At 44.8% G+C, this 24123-nt stretch overlaps 1 protein-coding gene across 1 annotated transcript in view; it reads right to left on the bottom strand.

Annotated features, from left to right (window-relative positions):
• Positions 1 to 24123, bottom strand: part of PRMT2IP (PRMT2 interacting protein) — a 146510-nt gene that overhangs the window by 104125 nt on the left and 18262 nt on the right. The window lies entirely within an intron of this gene.

Genomic DNA, 24123 nt, shown 5'->3' on the forward strand with positions numbered 1-24123 from the left:
AGTGTATTTCATTTTTTTGAAATTACTTGCGAATACAATTGTATGTACTGAATCATCACTCACCCTCGTGCCAAATCCAACCAGAATGTGTGTGTGCTTGCGGATTAGATGGCTGTGCAGTAATGTTTGTCTTTTATCTCTTTCTGAAGTAGGGTGTACCTTGTCTCTTATTGTGATTGTTGTAGTGTGTTGCTGTTCTTTCTGGATGGTGTCAATGGTCTGGTTTGTATCAGGTATGAAAGGCGCGTGAATGGCCTGTAAAATGGTTGGTGCCTTGTCGTGGCTTTACAGCTCACGAGTTGCGAGTCACTGGTTCGGTTTTTATGCATTTTTTTATTGACAGTGCATTTCATTTTTTGAAATATCTTGTTAATAAAATTTTATGTACTGAATCATCACTCGCCCTCGTGCCAAATCCAACCTGTATGTGTGTGTCTTTCAGGAATACTTAGCCGTGCCTTGAATGTTTGCCTTTTGAGTAACTTTGTTACGGTGAACATTATAGCTATAAATAACTTACTAAATTTAGTTATTATTGTTAAACCATGGAAGTATATGGTCATATCTTTCTGGTGAATTCTATTGTGGATTTTTATCCAGAATCTCCTGCAAACTTGAAATTGTCTGTCACAATTTCCTTGAATCACACGCTCTCAAATTGAAAACTTATTTTTCCACTGTATGATTTGGACCGCTTCCTGTTGCTGCCACTATGCCTACCCAGGCAAGTGAGGTACCATTTTTATCGGGAGACCTGGGGGAACGCTGGGTGGGAGGAAATTTGTGTGAGCCCAGTGATGCCACGCTTTCCCATGCAAAAAAGTGTGAAAAAACCGTTTTTTTTTTAGCTAAAATTGAGGTTTGCAAGGGATTCTGGGTAAAGGAACGTTGGAGGATCCACGCAAGCCATACCTCCTTGGAAGCCCCCGGGTGTCTACTTTTCAGAAATGTATGGGTTTGGTAGGTTTCCCTAGATGGCCGTCTAGCACGGGGCCAAAAACCCAGGTAACCCCTCTTGCAAAAGCTGGTGGTATTGAATGTCAATCCCACCAGCTTTTGAAAGAGGGGTTACCTGGGTTTTTGGCCCCGTGCGAGACGGCCATGTAGGAAAACCTACCAAACCCACACATTTCTGAAAAGTAGACACCCGGGGGCTTCCAAGGAGGTATGGCTTGCGTGGATCCTCCAACGTTCCTTTACCCAGAATCCCTTGCAAACCTCAATTTTTGCAGAAAAAGTCAGTTTTTTCACACTTTTTATGCGTGGGAAAGCGTGGCGTCACTGGGCTCACACAAATTTCCTCCCACCCAGCGTTCCCCCAGGTCTCCCGAGAAAAATGGTACCTCACTTGCCTGGGTAGGCATAGTGGCTGCGAAAGGAAATGGTTCAAATTGTACGGTGGTGAATTTACAATACCAAATTGCAAAACAACCTTGATTTTGGGGGGGGGGGGCACCTGAGTTTTTGGCCCGGGGCTCGGTGGTATTCTTTGGAAAGTACAAAACCCAAACAGTTCTGAAAAGTAGACCCCCGGGGGAGTCCAGGGAGGTATGGCATGCGTGGGTCCCCGAACGTTTTCCTACCCAGAACACCTTGCAAACCTTAAAATTCGGTAAAATAATCACCTTTTCAAACTTTTTTGCGTGGAATCACCGTGCCGGCAAAAATGTCCTACCACCCAGCGCTCCCCTTGTTCTCCCGAGTAAAAGGACACCTCACTTGTGTGGGTGCCCCAAAGCAGAACAGGCCAAAAACGAATGTTGAAAAAAGTAGTATTTCAGTTTAACAAATTAAGCCCCCCTGCCTTAGTCACAGGCCTTTGGCCCACCCACACAAGTGAGGTATCATTTTACTCGGGAGAACAAGGGGAACGCAGGGTGGTAGGACATTTGTGCCGACACGGCGATCCCACGCAAAAATGTATGGAAAACTGTTTTTTTAACCTAAATTTGTGGTTTGCAGGGATTTCTGGGTAGGAAAACATTGGGGGACCCACGCATGCCATACCTCCCTGGACTCCCCCGGGTGTCTAGTTTTCAGAACTGTTTGGGTTTGGTAGTTTCCAAAGATGCCCGCCGAGCCCCGGTCCAAAAACTCAGTCCCCCCCCCAAAAAAAAGAAGGTAATCTTGCTATTGGTTATTGTAATGTCTCCACCGTACGATTTGGACCGTTTCCTGTTGCAGCCACTATGCCTACCCAGGCAAGTGAGGTACCATTTTTCTCGGGAGACCTGGGGGAACGCTGGGTGGGAGGAAATTTGTGTGAGCCCAGTGACGCCACGCTTTCCCACGCATAAAAAGTGTGAAAAAACTGACTTTTTCTGCAAAAATTGAGGTTTGCAAGGGATTCTGGGTAAAGGAACGTTGGAGGATCCACGCAAGCCATACCTCCTTGGAAGCCCCCGGGTGTCTACTTTTCAGAAATGTGTGGGTTTGGTAGGTTTTCCTACATGGCCGTCTCGCACGGGGCCAAAAACCCAGGTAACCCCTCTTTCAAAAGCTGGTGGGATTGACATTCATTACCACCAGCTTTTGAAAGAGGGGGTACCTGGGTTTTTGGCCCCGTGCGAGACGGCCATGTCGGGAAACCTACCAAACCCACACATTTCTGAAAAGTAGACACCCGGGGGCTTCCAAGGAGGTATGGCTTGCGTGGATCCTCCAACGTTCCTTTACCCAGAATCCCTTGCAAACCTCAATTTTTGCAGAAAAAGTCAGTTTTTTCACACTTTTTATGCGTGGGAAAGCGTGGCGTCACTGGGCTCACACAAATTTCCTCCCACCCAGCGTTCCCCCAGGTCTCCCGAGAAAAATGGTACCTCACTTGCGTGGGTAGGCATAGTGGCTGCAACAGGAAACGGTCCAAATCGTACGGTGGAGACATTACAATAACCAATAGCAAGATTACCTTCTTTTTTTTGGGGGGGGGACTGAGTTTTTGGACCGGGGCTCGGCGGGCATCTTTGGAAACTACCAAACCCAAACAGTTCTGAAAACTAGACACCCGGGGGAGTCCAGGGAGGTATGGCATGCGTGGGTCCCCCAATGTTTTCCTACCCAGAAATCCCTGCAAACCACAAATTTAGGTTAAAAAAACAGTTTTCCATACATTTTTGCGTGGGATCGCCGTGTCGGCACAAATGTCCTACCACCCTGCGTTCCCCTTGTTCTCCCGAGTAAAATGATACCTCACTTGTGTGGGTGGGCCAAAGGCCTGTGACTAAGGCAGGGGGGCTTAATTTGTTACACTGAAATACTACTTTTTTCAACATTCGTTTTTGGCCTGTTCTGCTTTGGGGCACCCACACAAGTGAGGTATCCTTTTACTCGGGAGAACAAGGGGAGCGCTGGGTGGTAGGACATTTTTGCCGGCACGGTGATTCCACGCAAAAAAGTTTGAAAAGGTGATTATTTTACCTAATTTTAAGGTTTGCAAGGTGTTCTGGGTAGGAAAACGTTCGGGGACCCACGCATGCCATACCTCCCTGGACTCCCCCGGGGGTCTACTTTTCAGAACTGTTTGGGTTTTGTACTTTCCAAAGAATACCACCGAGCCCCGGGCCAAAAACTCAGGTGCCCCCCCCCCCAAAATCAAGGTTGTTTTGCAATTTGGTATTGTAAATTCACCACCGTACAATTTGAACCATTTCCTTTCGCAGCCACTATGCCTACCCAGGCAAGTGAGGTACCATTTTTCTCGGGAGACCTGGGGGAACGCTGGGTGGGTGGAAATTTGTTGATCCACGCAGATTCCGGAACTTTCCACCACAGAAATGTGAGGAAAATGTGTTTTTTTTCCAATTTCTTAGCTTTGCAAGGGATTCTGGGTAAGAGAACCTGGGGGTAGGCAGTCGAGTGACCCCATCCTGAATTCCCCTGGGTGTCTACTTTTCAAAAATGTATAGGTTTGCTAGGTTTCCCTAGGTGCCGGCAGAGCTAGGGTTCAAAAACAAAAGGTAGTCTCTTTGCCCAAAACGTGCACAATTTCACTGAAAAATTGAGTTGTGACCACGTTGCGTTTTGCACTGTTTCCTGTCGCAGCCACTATGCCTACCCAGGCAAGTGAGGTACCATTTTTCTCGGGAGACCTGGGGGAACGCTGGGTGGGTGGAAATTTGTTGATCCACGCAGATTCCGGAACTTTCCACCACAGAAATGTGAGGAAAATGCGTTTTTTTTTCCAATTTCTTAGCTTTGCAAGGGATTCTGGGTAAGAGAACCTGGGGGTAGGCAGTCGAGTGACCCCATCCTGAATTCCCCTGGGTGTCTACTTTTCAAAAATGTATAGGTTTGCTAGGTTTCCCTAGGTGCCGGCAGAGCTAGGGTTCAAAAACAAAAGGTAGTCTCTTTACCCAAAACGTGCACAATTTCACTGAAAAATTGAGTTGTGACCACGTTGCGTTTTGCACTGTTTCCTGTCGCAGCCACTATGCCTACCCAGGCAAGTGAGGTACCATTTTTCTCGGGAGACCTGGGGGAACGCTGGGTGGGTGGAAATTTGTTGATCCACGCAGATTCCGGAACTTTCCACCACAGAAATGTGAGGAAAATGCGTTTTTTTTTCCAATTTCTTAGCTTTGCAAGGGATTCTGGGTAAGAGAACCTGGGGGTAGGCAGTCGAGTGACCCCATCCTGAATTCCCCTGGGTGTCTACTTTTCAAAAATGTATAGGTTTGCTAGGTTTCCCTAGGTGCCGGCAGAGCTAGGGTTCAAAAACAAAAGGTAGTCTCTTTGCCCAAAACGTGCACAATTTCACTGAAAAATTGAGTTGTGACCACGTTGCGTTTTGCACTGTTTCCTGTCGCAGCCACTATGCCTACCCAGGCAAGTGAGGTACCATTTTTCTCGGGAGACCTGGGGGAACGCTGGGTGGGTGGAAATTTGTTGATCCACGCAGATTCCGGAACTTTCCACCACAGAAATGTGAGGAAAATGTGTTTTTTTTCCAATTTCTTAGCTTTGCAAGGGATTCTGGGTAAGAGAACCTGGGGGTAGGCAGTCGAGTGACCCCATCCTGAATTCCCCTGGGTGTCTACTTTTCAAAAATGTATAGGTTTGCTAGGTTTCCCTAGGTGCCGGCAGAGCTAGGGTTCAAAAACAAAAGGTAGTCTCTTTGCCCAAAACGTGCACAATTTCACTGAAAAATTGAGTTGTGACCACGTTGCGTTTTGCACTGTTTCCTGTCGCAGCCACTATGCCTACCCAGGCAAGTGAGGTACCATTTTTCTTGGGAGACCTGGGGGAACGCTGGGTGGGTGGAAATTTGTTGATCCACGCAGATTCCGGAACTTTCCACCACAGAAATGTGAGGAAAATGTGTTTTTTTTTCCAATTTCTTAGCTTTGCAAGGGATTCTGGGTAAGAGAACCTGGGGGTAGGCAGTCGAGTGACCCCATCCTGAATTCCCCTGGGTGTCTACTTTTCAAAAATGTATAGGTTTGCTAGGTTTCCCTAGGTGCCGGCAGAGCTAGGGTTCAAAAACAAAAGGTAGTCTCTTTGCCCAAAACGTGCACAATTTCACTGAAAAATTGAGTTGTGACCACGTTGCGTTTTGCACTGTTTCCTGTCGCAGCCACTATGCCTACCCAGGCAAGTGAGGTACCATTTTTCTCGGGAGACCTGGGGGAACGCTGCGTGGGTGGAAATTTGTTGATCCACGCAGATTCCGGAACTTTCCACCACAGAAATGTGAGGAAAATGCGTTTTTTTTTCCAATTTCTTAGCTTTGCAAGGGATTCTGGGTAAGAGAACCTGGGGGTAGGCAGTCGAGTGACCCCATCCTGAATTCCCCTGGGTGTCTACTTTTCAAAAATGTATAGGTTTGCTAGGTTTCCCTAGGTGCCGGCAGAGCTAGGGTTCAAAAACAAAAGGTAGTCTCTTTACCCAAAACGTGCACAATTTCACTGAAAAATTGAGTTGTGACCACGTTGCGTTTTGCACTGTTTCCTGTCGCAGCCACTATGCCTACCCAGGCAAGTGAGGTACCATTTTTCTCGGGAGACCTGGGGGAACGCTGGGTGGGTGGAAATTTGTTGATCCACGCAGATTCCGGAACTTTCCACCACAGAAATGTGAGGAAAATGCGTTTTTTTCTCCAATTTCTTAGCTTTGCAAGGGATTCTGGGTAAGAGAACCTGGGGGTAGGCAGTCGAGTGACCCCATCCTGAATTCCCCTGGGTGTCTACTTTTCAGAAATGTATAGGTTTGCTAGGTTTCCCTAGGTGCCGGCAGAGCTAGGGTTCAAAAACAAAAGGTAGTCTCTTTGCCCAAAACGTGCACAATTTCACTGAAAAATTGAGTTGTGACCACGTTGCGTTTTGCACTGTTTCCTGTCGCAGCCACTATGCCTACCCAGGCAAGTGAGGTACCATTTTTCTCGGGAGACCTGGGGGAACGCTGGGTGGGTGGAAATTTGTTGATCCACGCAGATTCCGGAACTTTCCACCACAGAAATGTGAGGAAAATGTGTTTTTTTTTCCAATTTCTTAGCTTTGCAAGGGATTCTGGGTAAGAGAACCTGGGGGTAGGCAGTCGAGTGACCCCATCCTGAATTCCCCTGGGTGTCTACTTTTCAAAAATGTATAGGTTTGCTAGGTTTCCCTAGGTGCCGGCAGAGCTAGGGTTCAAAAACAAAAGGTAGTCTCTTTACCCAAAACGTGCACAATTTCACTGAAAAATTGAGTTGTGACCACGTTGCGTTTTGCACTGTTTCCTGTCGCAGCCACTATGCCTACCCAGGCAAGTGAGGTACCATTTTTCTCGGGAGACCTGGGGGAACGCTGGGTGGGTGGAAATTTGTTGATCCACGCAGATTCCGGAACTTTCCACCACAGAAATGTGAGGAAAATGCGTTTTTTTTTCCAATTTCTTAGCTTTGCAAGGGATTCTGGGTAAGAGAACCTGGGGGTAGGCAGTCGAGTGACCCCATCCTGAATTCCCCTGGGTGTCTACTTTTCAAAAATGTATAGGTTTGCTAGGTTTCCCTAGGTGCCGGCAGAGCTAGGGTTCAAAAACAAAAGGTAGTCTCTTTGCCCAAAACGTGCACAATTTCACTGAAAAATTGAGTTGTGACCACGTTGCGTTTTGCACTGTTTCCTGTCGCAGCCACTATGCCTACCCAGGCAAGTGAGGTACCATTTTTCTCGGGAGACCTGGGGGAACGCTGGGTGGGTGGAAATTTGTTGATCCACGCAGATTCCGGAACTTTCCACCACAGAAATGTGAGGAAAATGCGTTTTTTTTCCAATTTCTTAGCTTTGCAAGGGATTCTGGGTAAGAGAACCTGGGGGTAGGCAGTCGAGTGACCCCATCCTGAATTCCCCTGGGTGTCTACTTTTCAAAAATGTATAGGTTTGCTAGGTTTCCCTAGGTGCCGGCAGAGCTAGGGTTCAAAAACAAAAGGTAGTCTCTTTACCCAAAACGTGCACAATTTCACTGAAAAATTGAGTTGTGACCACGTTGCGTTTTGCACTGTTTCCTGTCGCAGCCACTATGCCTACCCAGGCAAGTGAGGTACCATTTTTCTCGGGAGACCTGGGGGAACGCTGGGTGGGTGGAAATTTGTTGATCCACGCAGATTCCGGAACTTTCCACCACAGAAATGTGAGGAAAATGCGTTTTTTTTCCAATTTCTTAGCTTTGCAAGGGATTCTGGGTAAGAGAACCTGGGGGTAGGCAGTCGAGTGACCCCATCCTGAATTCCCCTGGGTGTCTACTTTTCAAAAATGTATAGGTTTGCTAGGTTTCCCTAGGTGCCGGCAGAGCTAGGGTTCAAAAACAAAAGGTAGTCTCTTTACCCAAAACGTGCACAATTTCACTGAAAAATTGAGTTGTGACCACGTTGCGTTTTGCACTGTTTCCTGTCGCAGCCACTATGCCTACCCAGGCAAGTGAGGTACCATTTTTCTCGGGAGACCTGGGGAAACGCTGGGTGGGTGGAAATTTGTTGATCCACGCAGATTCCGGAACTTTCCACCACAGAAATGTGAGGAAAATGTGTTTTTTTTTCCAATTTCTTAGCTTTGCAAGGGATTCTGGGTAAGAGAACCTGGGGGTAGGCAGTCGAGTGACCCCATCCTGAATTCCCCTGGGTGTCTACTTTTCAGAAATGTATAGGTTTGCTAGGTTTCCCTAGGTGCCGGCAGAGCTAGGGTTCAAAAACAAAAGGTAGTCTCTTTGCCCAAAACGTGCACAATTTCACTGAAAAATTGAGTTGTGACCACGTTGCGTTTTGCACTGTTTCCTGTCGCAGCCACTATGCCTACCCAGGCAAGTGAGGTACCATTTTTCTCGGGAGACCTGGGGGAACGCTGGGTGGGTGGAAATTTGTTGATCCACGCAGATTCCGGAACTTTCCACCACAGAAATGTGAGGAAAATGCGTTTTTTTTCCCAATTTCTTAGCTTTGCAAGGGATTCTGGGTAAGAGAACCTGGGGGTAGGTAGTCGAGTGACCCCATCCTGAATTCCCCTGGGTGTCCACTTTTCAAAAATGTATAGGTTTGCTAGGTTTCCCTAGGTGCTGGCAGAGTTAGGGCTCAAAAACAAAAGGTAGTCTCTTTGTCCAAAGAGCGCAAGATTTCACTGGGAAATTGAGGTGCGACCACGTTGCGTTTTGCGCTGTTTCCTGTCGCAGCCACTATGCCTACCCACGCAAGTGAGGTACCATTGTTTTCGGGAGACCTGGGGGAACACTGGGTGGGTGGAAATTTGTTGATCCAAGCAGATTCCAGAACTTTCCTCCACAGAAATGTGAGGAAAATGTGTTTTTTTTGTCAAATTTGTAGGTTTGCAAGGGATTCTGGGTAACAAGACCTGGTGGTAGGCAGTCAAGTCACCCCATCCTGAATTCCCCTGGGTGTCTACTTTTCAAAAATGTATAGGTTTGCTAGGTTTCCCTAGGTGCCGGCAGAGCTAGGGTGCAAAAACTACAGGTAGGCACTTTGCTAAAAAAGGGTCAATTTGTAACTGCAAAATTTAGGTGTCACCACTTTGCATTTTGCGCCGTTTCCTGTCGCAGGCACAAGGGCGACCCACACAAGTGAGGTACCGTTTTTATCGGGAGACTTGGGGTAATTCAGATTTGTAAATCAACTGTTATTACCAATTGAGCTTTTGCGCATTTCTCCCTTTCAATGAAAGACATTGTGTAACAAAAAAATAATTTTGAAAAATGACCAATAATTCTCATGCAAGTATGAGTATTCCCAATTTTGAAAATTAGCAATAATATACTGTTTCTGAACTCTATATTTTGTACCCAATTCAGAAATACATAGGTGTCTTTCATACAGATTTTTCCATGTACACATTTTCCAAGACAAAGTGCTCTATACCCAGTAAATGAAAAAATACCATTGCAAGTTGCTGCTCAGTTTTTGGATCTGGGTTCGTCGGGTTCTTGGTGAAACTACAAGTCCTATATATCCCCACAACCAGGAAGGTCTAACGGATGTAACGGTATATTGCTTTCTAAGAGCTATCAAAACTAGAAAAAGTTATAGGTGAAAACGTTGAGACAAAAGGCTGTTTTTTTCAACAAATTTTCAATTATTCCAATATTTAACTGTTAGTTTCTATAAAGAAACCTTCATGGATTTAGACAAATGACCCCTTTCTGAATTCAGAATTTTGTCTACTTTTTGAAAATGTACTGCTTTCTAGGATCCATTATTGCTTTCAAACTCATTTCTACCATTAACTGGAAGGAGGTGGAAAGCTCTAAAAATAGCAAAAATAGGCTATGTCCCAGAAAAATGCCAAAACTGTGTGAAAAATGTCGGTTCTCTGACAAAAGACTGTCATTTCCTAAAAGCTGAGAAAATGGAGATTTCAGCCCCACAAACCCTTTTTTGATAACATTTTCAGGGAAAAACCCAGAGGCTTTCATTTGCAGCCCATTTTTCCCATTTTTCTGAAAAAAACAAAAAAATCACTATATTTTGGTTAATTTCTGGGACCCCTCCAAGGTAATCCACAAACCCTGGGCACCTTTAGAATCCACATGATGTTGGAAGAAAAGGACGCAAATTTGGCGTGGATACCTTATGTGGTCAAAAAGTTACAAGGGCCTAAGCGCGCACTACCCCAAATCGCCAAAAAAGGGCTTAGCACAGGAGGGGAAAAGGCCTAGCAGCGAAGGGGTTAAAGCAATTTGACAGTTAATTCATTTCCCACGAGATTTCATTTCTAATGGTAGGAAATATGCGTGGAGATATTACTGGGATAATTAATTCCAGGTACCTGGTGTCTCCACACGCATTTTTCCCCAAACTAGTAATTGGGCCCTAAGTGTAGCGGGCAAGAACATTTTCCTTCACTACTAGCATACATTTTAAGTATGATAGAAGTACCAGGGAGAGATCTTTAGCTCACTGGGTATCTCTGTGTTTGCTTTATATTTACAGGATTAGCTCTGTTCATTTTGAAAGTAAGCATGCTGCACGTTCAAACTGTTCCTGCTCCATAGTACTGGATGTCCTCAGGCCAACAATGGCAAGTAGGTGGATGGGTTTGTGTTTAAGGCCTTGATTTTGAAATGTCAGCTAGGAGAAGGTGCTGTGAATACACAGTGCCTCTGAGGGAACTACAGTTTTAGGGATCCCTTATTCAAATAGTTTGCACAGGTCCTGCGCCCTCATCCAGCGCTTTATTCAAGCTTATAGCTAAGCAGGGTAATATGTAGATGCTTACATAGTCTACTGTATGAAAGGTCCAGGATTCCACATAAGAAAGATATGGTAACAAAAAGACTGTCATGATTGCAGAAAGACCACAACTATGGTGAGACAATGAATGTCAGAGTGAATATGAGAGATGACACCAAGTCATTGTCCATTTTCTTTTCTTTTTACTTACCGATCCAGTTCAGATCGGTATAGTGAAAAGAAAGTGCCTGCATCATTCTGAAGGGGCATGCATGCGTGATGAGCGCATCTACGAAATGATGCGGTCAGCTGTGTCAAAACCTTTTATGTAAAACTTTAGCAATACTGCACAGCATCCAAGATGCTTTGCAGCATGGTTAAAAACATTGGCAAACACAACAGGTTGCAAAAGAGACACCAATTGGCTCAGCCAAAGCACGTTTATCGGAAGAACGTGTTATGATTGAGAACCCTCAGCCTGCTGCCATTTTAGATGTAATTAAGAACATGCTGGTTTGTTGTACATTTGGTGACTCGTTTAACCCTGCTGCTCCACTAGAGCAATATTTCTAGAAGAAGATTATATTGCTATTCATGGCATCACGACAAAGTGCGCGCTTTATTTTTCAAGGCAAGCTATACTGTTTTTTGACCTCATATCTTCAATGCGCCGACCAATCTGAGACCCTAGTGGTACATTTTTCACTAATGATGTCCTACATCTAGCTTCTGTTTAGCAATGGTATGCCTTTTGCCAAAGGCAGCACGGAGGTATTTTCATGGCGACATACAACTGACTCGTTTCTCTCTAATTAGAAGAATATACTGCTAGTTTTTATTAACATCTGCGCTCTTTTTATATTCCTCATGCAGATTTTGCACGATTTTATCTCATTACTGGAGGGCATATAGGTTTTGCACCACACCACGGCTGAACTTTCAATCGCCCACCTCACTATGCCTACTCACTTACTCTACTTGTGAGGACAGGGAACAGTTACAGTAGGTGCATTTGTCCTCTTACATCGGTTTTGCAATGATCAAGCAATGTGTTGATCTAAGTGAGTCTTGGGTAGTGTATTTATTTCTTTTCTACCCTTGGCGTGATTACTTGTGCTGCTGACCACCCTACGCCCAGGACATATAGTTTGGGGCAACAGGTGTTCATGTTTACTTTGTCCGAAGGACAAGTAGACTCACCCCCTGAAGAAGAAACCCTGTGTCTGCTGGTTTACAGTACCCAATCTATTAAAGAATTGTCTGCCACTAAAGCAAGTTCACTTTTTATTTGTGTAAATAGTTCAAGCTTGCATACATGATTCAGTAATGCAAAGCCTTTACTGTTAGGGCCAGTACCATGAGGAAATGCAGTGAGCTGTGGGCTCAACGTGCATAACTGACATGTTACAGTAGAAAACATTCACTTGTTTGTAAAACGTAGCAATTTGTGGCTATTTCTAATGCTCACAGAATTTTCCCTTATTCCATGCAAAAGCCTGAATGCAAGATTGGTTCTTTTTTTGTTCTCTAAATAAAATGTACATTTAAAAAATTGCAACATGAAAAAAGCGTTTTGCCAAACTGCTGTGCAACTTTTTATACCAAATTTCAGTTTTAGTAAAAAGTGTTTGAGTCATGCCAATATTAAAAAAAAACGTGAGAGTATCAGTGGTAAAACCATAATGTGTACCATAAAAATAAGCCGAAGGGCCCAATTCTTAAAAAAAGACACAAAAGTGCACCCGCAGACATATCTAATTGAATTGGTGCTGTTGTATGTATTGCAGGAATTCGCAAAGGTTTACCTAAATATGCCTGAAAACAGAACTTCCATCAAACTTTTGTGAACTTTATATTCAAATGAGAAAATAATTATTATTACAGGTTTGAATCCCAGTATGTGCACTCAACCTTTCATCCTTGTGAAGTTGATAAAATGAGTACCATTCATTTAGGCAACAAAAAACACTTATTTCAGCACCAAAAGACCCTAAACTGAACATGCCATTTACAAATAATTGTTATGGTAGATTTGCTCATATGAAAATATGTTGAGCGATTGCACCACTCCTTTTGTTCCCCACCATGGAAAAATTTCAAACGCTGCCCTTGTCAGGAGTAAACTTCCAACCTTTTCTAGAGTGGTAAGAGATTGGAAAAAAGTTTGTGAATTCCTTTCAATGTGCAAGTTAGTGGGTATGCACAGGCTCACGGTGCATTCTAACCCTTAAATGGCTTGCAAATGACTTCAGCACCTTTAGGTAGATTCGCAGAAATGTGGGAAATCAGAGCCATTGCAGAAATCCAAACCCTGACACAATATCAGCATAATCAAAGAGGCTGTTATCGTAGCACTGACATAATTAGCATGCTAAGGTACAAAATAATGGGAGAGACAGGGAATTTAAGAAACACTGACTAGGTCTGTGTGTGAGGGCTTTCTTCTCCATCCAAATAGGGTGTGAGTTCCACTAGTTGTTTCGCTCCATCTACGTGGCTTTTTTGGATACTTTAACCTCTCTTTCTTTGTTTATTTATAATTAGCATGCTGCCATAATTTGTTCTCATTGCATGAACAATTGGATTTTTTTTTTTTACAGAACAAGTGGATTTCTAATGCATTGATTTCGGAAAGTAGATATTTTATGGACTTTCACACCTCAGAAGTAGTTGCTTGAATGCCTCTCGACCTTGGTCCAAGGTGCTGGAAGCATGGGCAGGGATCGAGTCCTTTTTAGGTCTTGCCTGAGCCAGCGAGCATGCGCTGTCTCCGAGACATTAGGTAAGGGCTTTTGAAGATTTTTTTCTTAGCCCGCAATTGGCCTGTGCAGGTGTCTTTTTTAAAAACACAGCACGCAATTGGTGCAAGGCTGGTGATTGCCCCACCTTGTTTGGTCGATAGCCTACGGTCCGTGGGAGCAAGGTTTAACCCCATCTGTTACCAATTATTGCGTTGGCGATAATTGCAAACAGATGGTGCTCGTGTTTTATTCTTGTTAAACTCTGTGCTTGTTTTTTCTGTTACTGCTGTCACTTTCAGTCCCCTCACTAGCGCCCGAAAATCCTATGGGTATATGTACATTATACAAGTTCGGATCACATAACATTTTTAAATCACACCTCATTAAATACTGGCGTTTACAGCATATGTTGTGATGTAAGGCCTGTTATATAGCGCGCATTCTTTCTGTGCAATTGTCTTTCTGTTGTACACTTTCACCATGTGGAAATTAAAGCTGTAAATCCCCTTCCTGGGTGATATAAAAGTGTTTCGCTCAGAGTCGAAGTTGCCTCCGATGTTCACTAATATCTGCAATAAAGATAAAGCAAAGCACATGGAGAAGAGTTAGGGTGTGAGAACCTGCCTGTCACAGCCAGAATAGCACGGACTGACTGACATTCCCTACAGTTTCCGTGATGGATTCACCCTGCAGCTTTGTACAAAGAAGGGCGGCAAGCACTACATGAACAGGACATTAGCATGTGTTTTTAGATGTAGAAATGTCTGGGTTGCTGTTGGTATGTCATCGTGAAGCAAAAAGCACAACCACAGCATCACTCAGCACCACCACAGCATCACCCAGCGCCACCACAGCATCACCCAGCGCCACCACAGCATCACGCAGCGCCACCACAGCCTCACGCTGCGCCACCACAGCATCACGCTGCGCCACCACAGCATCACGCTGCGCCACCACAGCATCACGCTGCGCCACCACAGCATCACTCTGCGCCACCACAGCATCACTCTGCGCCACCACAGCATCACTCTGCGCCACCACAGCATCACTCTGCGCCACCACAGCATCACTCACCATGACCACTGCATCTCAGTGCCACATAATTACACACCACTTAATTACACTCTACTCAATGCAACATAAATACACAACAAAATACCAGCCAGTACCACATAATAACACGTCACATAATTATACTCTATTCAATGCAACATAAATACACTCCACATAATACCACTCAGTACCACATAATCACACGTCACAATTACTATGTTCAATACAACATGAATACACTCCACGTATTACCACTCAGTGCCACAAAATTACACCCACCTAAGCATCACCTAAACATCACCTAAGCAGAACATCAGTCTGCCCTCGGAATCTGGCATCTGTTGATTCTCCCCTAGTGTCCGTCCACTGCTCGTGTTCTAATTAAATTACTGTTTTCCAACCTCCACTCCCCCGTTATTTATGTCCCGCTCCTCCCATAAAAAAAAATATAACAAACAAGCATGAGAACAGGCAGGAAGAAGTTGCCAGCAGTGCAACTACAAAAAAACTAGAAGAAATGTTTTATGTTAAAATTATTTTTTAATCAGGTGGTTCAGTTGTATATAACGTCGTCTTGGTTTGTATAAAAGTAACCAAAATGTTTAACACTTTTTATTATAACTTTTCAGCATGATGCACAGCAGCCACAATGCTCTACAACATAGCCAAAAGTTCTGGCTAAAACAAGCATTTGCAATGCAACAGGTCTCGCATTACCCAAAGTTTGAGCTATTGGCGTTGCAAATAATAATGCAACGTCAATAGCTCAAACTTTCAGTAATGTGAGACCTACTGCATTCCAGATTATTTATTATTATTATTATTTTTAGCCACGCTGCTATAATGCATGGCTACAAATCATTGCCAAATTCGGTAACGACCATATTGTACAGCATGAACAAAAGGCAATGGCACAGCTAATAATATCAAAGGCGACCCCTATTCGCTTAGCCAATCCTTGTTATTTCTCGGCAGAACACTCATGTGATTGTGTAAAAATCAAATCTTCCCATGCCTGAAAATAGAAAAAAAAATGACATTTGATCAAAATCCTATCACATAAAGAAAGCAATTGCGCCTATCTCCATGTGTTAGAAAAATACATTTGGAAGAAGATAAAATCTTTATTCACAATAAGAGCAGATAATATCTATTTTCACAATAAACACACATTTCAAAAGAGAAAAGGGTTCCTTTGAAGTATGTGTGTCATAGTAAAACGTAGCTACAAATGGCAAGATGTTCAACAAGGACAACAGGAAAGAAGCAAAAAATAAAAGTAGCACTTCAATCACATGGCAATCAGTGAAAGGACGGCAATCAAGCTGAAGCAACCAGTACTTTGTCCATGTTCCAGCCGAGGACGTGAAGCCAGTATGCACTGGCATAGGAGAAGTGAGCAAATAAAAGTAACAGTGAAGCCAATGAATGTTAAGCAAAGGGCAAGCTGCAAGCCCCCTGCTGTATAAAATATCTCTCATAAGCAGAAGCACGTGCTAGGACAGGCACATGCCCAACAAGACCTGATGCACAACGGACAAGCATTAGTAAAGCAGGGTCTGAACTGTAGTTTGATACCTCACTAAAACTTTAAAGAAATAATCCTGCTGTCGTGAAAAAAAAGTCTATTTTTTGTACAAAACGCACCCATGAAATAAAGAATTTAATATGTGATAATTCAGAACAATTATGAGACATAAAATAGCCACTTTCGTATTGCAATGTAAACACTCCAGAGGAGGTGGAATGATACACTAAACAGCCAATAGCAAAAAAGTGGAAAAGTGGTGCTCCTCGGGGTGGAACCACTCTGCATAATTGCAAGAATTGGTAACAAAAGGGATCATAGCAGAGCTAAACAAACTATCAAGCCAGACCTAAGTAGCGTGCACTCTTTGGTGACTGAGGCGAAGCAGGTGGCTCGTGGTTATTTTCTATAACCTCATGCGTTCCTACAGTTGCTTCATCTGGAAATACAAACTGATTAAATGTGAAATCTGTGGCCTGCATCTCGGCGGTGATTCCCTTGAATTTGTGAAGGTCCTTTGTCATCTGTCTCCCTGTGCGGGGAACTCAATACAAGCAATCTGCCAACTGAGCCGGCCAATTAAAGGGGCAAGGTGCTGAGGCCAGCATCTGAACACAAAGCGCGCCCGGGAACCGGTGCGACGAGCAGGCATTTTTGGGGCCAGGCCGGTGCACAGCAAGCGTCAACGAAACCAAGGGCGAACCCTATCTGTCATGGAAAAAAAGAGCCCAGCTCGCAAATCCAGCGACAGGTCTAATTAAAATAAATACAAGCGAGTCCTCAAATTTTAGGCACCAAAAGATAACTGTGGAATACAAAATCGGTGGCCAAGAACTCAAAAAATTCCCTCCAGGAATTTTGTGACTTTTAAACAACATATCACAGTACGCGTTTTGTGCATACCAAATTACTGTCACCAGAGGACAATAAATGCAAGACGAGGATGGTCGTCAATCGGTTGTAACCAGTGGTTGCAGACACTACCCAGACGCTGCAATTGCTTTCTTAAGCACCAAACACTATTGAATAGCACAGACGGCTCACAAGAACCCCGTTCAAAGCACCCGCCCTGGAATGTCCGGCTTAGAAATCTCATCAGGGGTAATTTACTGTACGCTGAGCTGGCGGGGGAGGGAAAGCGAAAGCATGCGATGCGCGCGCTGTGCCGCCGCTTATCTGCAGAAGGGAAACAGGTGATAGCACGCGCAGACAGGAGATGTGAACGCGTACGGAGTGCACATCTCCTGCCCGCGCATGCCACCTCCTGTCTCCCTTCCAGCACCAAAGCGGCAGCAATAGTCTCGCTAACGAAACAGCGCATGCGCTGTGTTCGCACGCAAGACCTAAAAACACGGTCCCAAATGGGAGACCTATTGGCTGAGCTAATGCTTGTTTTGGCTGGTAACAGTTTTTCCAGCAGGCAGTTTGAATCTGCTTCCACTTTCACGGGCATCACAGGTGTCTGCCACACTCTTTATTAGGGCATTGTAGGCTGCAATATTGTCAGGGTGTGTGGGCTTTGACCTGTATGAGTCGACCCCCTCCTCTGGTGAATCTGCATAGAGCTCTTGTTCAGCCTCTGTAGTTCCCCCTATCTGATAGAGTCCTGCCTGGAACATTTTTACCTCTTACTTCAACAATTTTTACTCTACCTCTTACCGAGGTTCTAGTATAGCAGGAGGTTCTCACTCTGACAAGACATATTCACTATTTTTGTTTTGCGAGTTCTTAGGAAGAATTCAGTATTTCTTTACATAATCTTTGATCTTTCTCTTCATCAGGCCCTGCATTTCGACCTTTAGGAAGGTATTTTTTCTTTCAACGTGATTTGATCAATATCAACCATCTCTGTTCTTCTCTTTGGCATTAGCTTTGAGACCTCCTTTACATAAGTCTCTCTCTTCCTCCTGCAATCTCAATCACCTTTTGGTGTCAAGGCTGGTTCAGAGTGTTTGCCTCCTATTCTGTCTGTTTTATGACTGGTGTGCCTCTTTCAACTTTCCCGTGTTTTAAGCCACCGAACATTTATTGGAAGGGACTGATTCTGCGTGCTTCGAGTTCAGAGATGTCATCTCCGCTGATATGCACCCTTAGTGTACTAGTTGGTGTTTCTTGAATATGCTGTTCCTCTATGGTATTTTCTTCCTTGTTTCGACAATTACTTCGACATCTGGACCTTCTCCAAAGGCCGCTTCAGTGCTCATGTGTGTTTTGTTGTTGCTAGAAAACTCAAAACCTTTGTGCGACTCCTGCTTGCGCTGGGGGACCGTGCCATGGTGTGGTGTGCTCACATCTGCTGCTTCTTTGCTGAAAGAGAGGTCTGCTGAAACTCTGCACATACCACACACCATTCTCATTTAAGACCTTTTGGGAGGAAAAAGTTGTGCATATTTTGGTTATCCCTTTGTGCTAATCTGTTTTGGCAAAATTAAATGGGTGTATCCCATAACCCTTGGTCATTCTCTGAAACATGGATCGATGAGAGCTCTTGAAAAAGCCTTAGTGCTTGCACTTTTTCAAAACACAAATAAAATGACATTGTCCTTTCCAGTGCCAAAGCCAATAGCTCAAACGCTCACAAATGCAAGACCTTCTCCATTGCAAATGTTTGTTCAGCTCGGGGGCGGCAGCAGCAATAGGAAGGCAGGGACCGTGGCTCTAAGCCATGCGTTTCAAAAGCAGGAGGGAGGAGGAGGCAGCTGCAGTCAAAACAGACCTTGGTCTCTGAATGCAAAGCAAATGTGGCAAGAGAAGAGCAAGATTTACATTCCTGTTTACAACAGAGCTCTGTAAACAATGAGCACTGGTCTCTGGTGATCCAATTTAAAGAAAGAAATAGTGCTCACAATCTTTGAGAAACACCACAAGTAACAGGGACTGTCCTTGAAAATAGGCAGAGCTTTTAAAGCCTATTTCCTGAATACAGCAGGTCTTGCAGCGACAGCGCAAGCGCTGACTAGGCGAGACCTACAAATAGTGAAGAGACAAAGACTAAAGGGAACAATTCTGCACCCAGCCACTAGATGGCAGAATAATGCACAGCATATGAATGTGGAATAGATTAATACTGCAAAACCTACACATCACTTGGCCTTCGATGCTGGCATAGGTTGAGCAGATGCACAGCAAAGAATAAAAATATGAGAAATAACAGCGCTGTCTAGCACTGCCCAAGTTATGAAAATGGAGCCATTTTCCCATCATATCCTTATTTCTGTGATCTGGTTTAAACTGGCCACAACACAAAATGCTGATCAATGTAAAAGCACTTGTGTTTCAGATATCAATGCAGCAATTAAAAATATTCTTTGTAGAGCGATCCACTACAACATGGAGCTTTTTTATAGCATTATGTCAAGTACCTCAAATCTAAAAAAGAAAAACAAGAAAGATGAAGGATTAGCCTGGTAACAAATGCAAGACTCTAATCCAACGAATAGACTGACCCCGAGGGCTATCTCCAAACCTTGATCTTACTGCGTGGAACAAAGTCACACCCAATTGCGAAAACCTCCAAGAAACTGAAGCTCTACATTAATGATAGTAGAAGTTTCCAGGGAGGAATTTATCATGGTGTTCACTTCTGCAATGTTTTATGTACTGATTTGATACCTTAACATTAAGATTTTAATAGAAGTGCCACTGGTACTACAGAGTCGGCTTTTCAGATCTCCGACAAACTCACTGAGTCAATGTACTACTCAGAGATTAAGTAATATACTCACTGCCACACAACTTGTCAAAGGTTTAACAGGTACTTGCACTTGTGACATCAGGCCACAAACCTGAAGTGGTTGCATCAGCCCTCTATCGCAGTCTGTCAAACAGTAAATGTATACAGTGTTTGTCGTAATCACAGGTTGATAAACAGAGAACTGGTGTTCCCGACTCCCAACTATTAGAGGTCTGGAAAGAGACAAGGAAACAAAACTAAACGGAAGAGACAGAAAATGAGGGCACAAAGGGCAAAGCAAGCAAACGCGAACAATACAGCCATGGAAAATAAGCAAGAAGATGAACAAAAGTATAAGAAAGCAAGAAAAGAAAAAAAGTCAGCCCAAATCGAAGAAATGAATCAGAAAATTGGAGGGTGGCATAAATAGCTGATGAAATGAGCACAGGGAATAGAAGCAAGGGGGAAACGTGTGGGAGAAAATGAGAAAAAGATCAAGAGCAAGTTTGGGAGTTGGTAGGCGATTAAAATGTAGCTACATAAAGAAAAAGAAAATGCCCAAAAGGAGAAAATTCAAAATAAAAGATGGAAACATTGTAGAAATATAGTGACTGTAAACTAAAGTGCAGGCAATCGAAAAACAGCAGGAGGGAACAAGCGAGGGGAACTGAGAATGCTAGAGAGGTAAAGCAAGTAAGAAAAGCCAAAGGCAAGAACGCTACACAGGTACAAGCATTTACAATGCAATAGGTCTCACAATTACATTGTTTTGAGCTATTGGCATTGAAAATGTTATTGGCTTTTTTTCCCCCTAAGTTAAGCATTAATCAAGTAATGGCGAGACAGATACTCAGCACAATTGGTACTTAGGGGTCTTTACGGGGCATTTGTTGAGAAAAAAAAGGATTCACTTACGGAGGCTAATATCCTCAGCTGAATGCATCAGCCGTTCCATTCTAGTGCTTTCGATTTTCACCCTGAAATTGTCCACATCCTTGCTTTGGGAGTTTCCGGGTTGCCCCTAATCTAATGAATTAATCGCAGTTTACTAGTCGGTGACGACAATCCAATCTGACAACAGCAATATGTCCCTTCCTGGTCTGTGAAGGCGTGTTCTGAAGCAGTTTACCACCTTCTTCTAGCTTTAGGTTGCCGCCAGGGTTATCTGTTTGGATCCCTGCATATAATGTAGTGACCAGGTGTGAGTCGAGTGAAGAGGCAGGAGTAGGCACAGGGCCATGCAGGGATTCGGTTCTAACGCAGGGGTCCCCAAACCGGTCCTGGAGGGCCGGATTTTTAAAATTTCTACATGTATCTCAATGGGCATATCCAAAAAATCTGGCATGGATCCGGCCCTCCAGGCCCGGTTTGGAGACCCCTGGATTCCAACGGGTAGGAGGGTTATGCTGACCTGCACATCACTTTATGCTTGAGATAAGTAAAACTATGTGCTACAGGGGTCGTAGTCTCCGTTTTCATTGTTCCACTGACAAACAAACCTAGTGACAGAAAAAGCCAATCTAAAACCATGTATTTCACAAACGTCTCCTTGACGACTCATAATATAAATAGCAACGTTTGTAGGGGCTGGGGCCCTTCTTTTTGCTACATGATCATTTACGGTCATTGAGGTTTTGGCCGCTCCTAAAATCATGCTTTTTCTCAAGCCAGGAAAGCCTGCAGTAGCGTGAACAAAGTTGCATCTCCTGCCGCCCCTTACTCTGCTGGCTTGCCAAATGTACATGTTTTATTTAGGAGAGGTTCAACACCTCAATGACCACAATTAAATAATAAAACAGAGGGATCTCCGAGCCCCGATCGGGTTTTCTCCTGGGGTTGGTGCCAACACTTCAAGGAGACTTAGGCGCTATGCAGCCTAGCTGTGGCAAGACATGTTCCGTTTGTCACCGTTAATTCATTAGTCGTCTCTTCCAATTTTGAGGCGCCCCTGCTCCCTACTCCAAAATGATGCGAGAGGGGTGATATATCCCCCCAATGGTTCCTACAGATGTGGCTATGCCGGCTCCGTGGGTGCCCCAGAAGCCCCCCTGAATGGAAAGTGTCGTTCAGTCTCTCTACCAGTTCAATCTTCGACCTCTCGCTGGTGAATTGTACTAAGTACAGACCATCTGTGTGCCCTGGCGCATTCGCAATCAAAAAACGTAAATGTAAAATAAAACGTGGAGGGGAATTTCTTCTCACTCTAAAACAGCATGATAAGATGTCACCTGCCATGGCCAGTGGCTTCTGGGCAATACAAACGTATGCCAACGCACACATGGCTCACGAGGGACCGGACAAACAGCCCACGGCAAGGGGAGTAGGGGGGGTCTTTTGCCCACCAGTAACTCCTGACTCGGAGAGGCACAACATTTTCAAGTAGCGAAACAAAATGTTTTCCCCAGTCTGCGACAAATGCCCGGGAGATATTTGCTTGTGCGGTTGGTTGCAACACATATGAAAATAAATTAAGCAGGCAAATGGAGTCGCATGCTTGCTGTACCAAGGCGATCATACGCATGCAAACATCTGCCTGATAAAGCAAACTTTAGCAGGCATTTGCATATCCTGTTGAGTCTCCGCCAATGGCGAGAAGCTTAGGTGGCATTTGCATATTTGTTTGAGGGGCATTAATAACAGCCGCGAGAGTCCCTGCGATGGCAGTCGCTACTGGCTGCCAGCCAGCGTCACCATCCAGAATGCAGTGACTGCCACATGATGAACACGCGCCCTGTGTTGATGACAACTGGGCGGTGGTACCTGGTTGAGAAAGCAGTAATGGCACGTCTACGTGTCCTCCTTCCCATAGGCAGCTTGGCATCAGCTTTTTTTGTGTAGTGCCACTCGTCACGATGTCGCTTCTGTGCGCAGACTAGACAACCTGGTTGCTTCTAGAAGAATGTGCGCGCGCGCGTGAGCGATAGAGGTCAATGGTGCCTGCCGAGAAAACGACCCTCAAGGTTCCCATTGTCCACCTGGCGGCCAGACTGTGCATACGCGCCCTGAATCCCCGTGTTGTGTACCCAACCTGATATCATCCTCCGCGGCTCTACTATGTCCAGCAGCACTACAATGCCCACCATCTGGCTGCACATTCTACAAGTCCCAACGCAGAGCTCCAGAAATAGATCATTAATAGTGGCATTTTTTCGGGCCAGGCACCTAAATAAAACACGATTCATGCATGAACTTAGTTACTGATTCGCAGTCGTATAGCAGAAACTGGCGTTAGGGTGCCATCACAGTACTTTTTAATAGTCCGGGTATGGCTTTCCTAATGAATTTCCGTTGCTATTATCGAGCACACTTTTCCAGCTATACCGGTAGCCTGCACTTAAATGATTAGTTGCCAACCTTTGGTGAAAAAAATCCCGGGACATTTTGCAGCACCGGGCTGCTGTAGATAGAAAGTTCTTGTTTGCGTACCTGTGTGTAAAAACGAGAAACAGTTTCCGCAACAATATTACCCGGACAGACTCCAACCTCCCGGGACTGTCCTTGCAAAAACGGGACAGTTGGCATTTGCTTAAACGTCATCTAGCCATGTCGTGGGCATCATCATAAATACCACCCAAGGGAATACGGATGAAGGAAACGCTAAAATGTGGAGAGGCAGAAATGATACTTTGACTGCTGTACAAAAACAGCATGGAATCCATATTGGGGGTTCTGACTGGGACAAAATGTTGATAAAAGTAAAGAATAAAGACGCTATTGACCCCTCACTCCCGGATAATAGTGGTGTAACTGCAACATCTGGATGCCTGAGATGGAGTGCGTCACCTTTAGTAGCCCAACATGCTTGCTACTAGGGGCGAGCGAAGAATTCAGCTACCCCGGCGGAGTTCAGAGTTCATGGAGTTTAACCCCTTGGGCGCGGCCGCGATTCTGCGCCTGTGCGGCGTTTTTTGAAGTGGGCGGGTTTATGACGACCCCCAGCCGTCATCAGCACACCCCCACCGAAGTGCATGACGGCTGGGGGCCGTCATCAGCATCAAATGGGTTAAAGTTCCGCAAAGGGACGCAGAACGGGGTTTTTTCCCCCTGTGCAGATTGCCAACGTTAAGTTGGAGCCCACGAAAAATTTCTCAACACGGGTGGCCGCGGCCGCTTGCAATGAGAAATCTGCAGTTCGTCTTGAAGCTGCCACTCGAGTAGACTATCTACTCGAACGGCAGCACCCTCTGGCTTGAAGCGTATTGCCGCTTACGGTAATTTTACAATGGTGGACAAACACCCGGCGCTAAAAATCAGTGTGAGCTTGTCAACTTAGCCTCTCACGGAACTCCGCGGAGCACAGCAGAGTTTTATCAGCACTTCGTGGAGTTCCACGGTGCAGAACTCAGCAAACACCGCCCAGGCCTACTTGCAACCATTGACTAGCAGAGCCGCCATGGAAGTACTCACAATCCACCTCTTAGTTATGTAGGAGTGACCCATGAATACAGATGGAGGTAGAAAAGTAATTGTCGCATAGCCAAAG

This window comes from Lissotriton vulgaris, chromosome 2_2, assembly GCF_964263255.1.
Source record: "Lissotriton vulgaris chromosome 2_2, aLisVul1.2, whole genome shotgun sequence".
NCBI lineage: Eukaryota > Metazoa > Chordata > Amphibia > Caudata > Salamandridae > Lissotriton > Lissotriton vulgaris.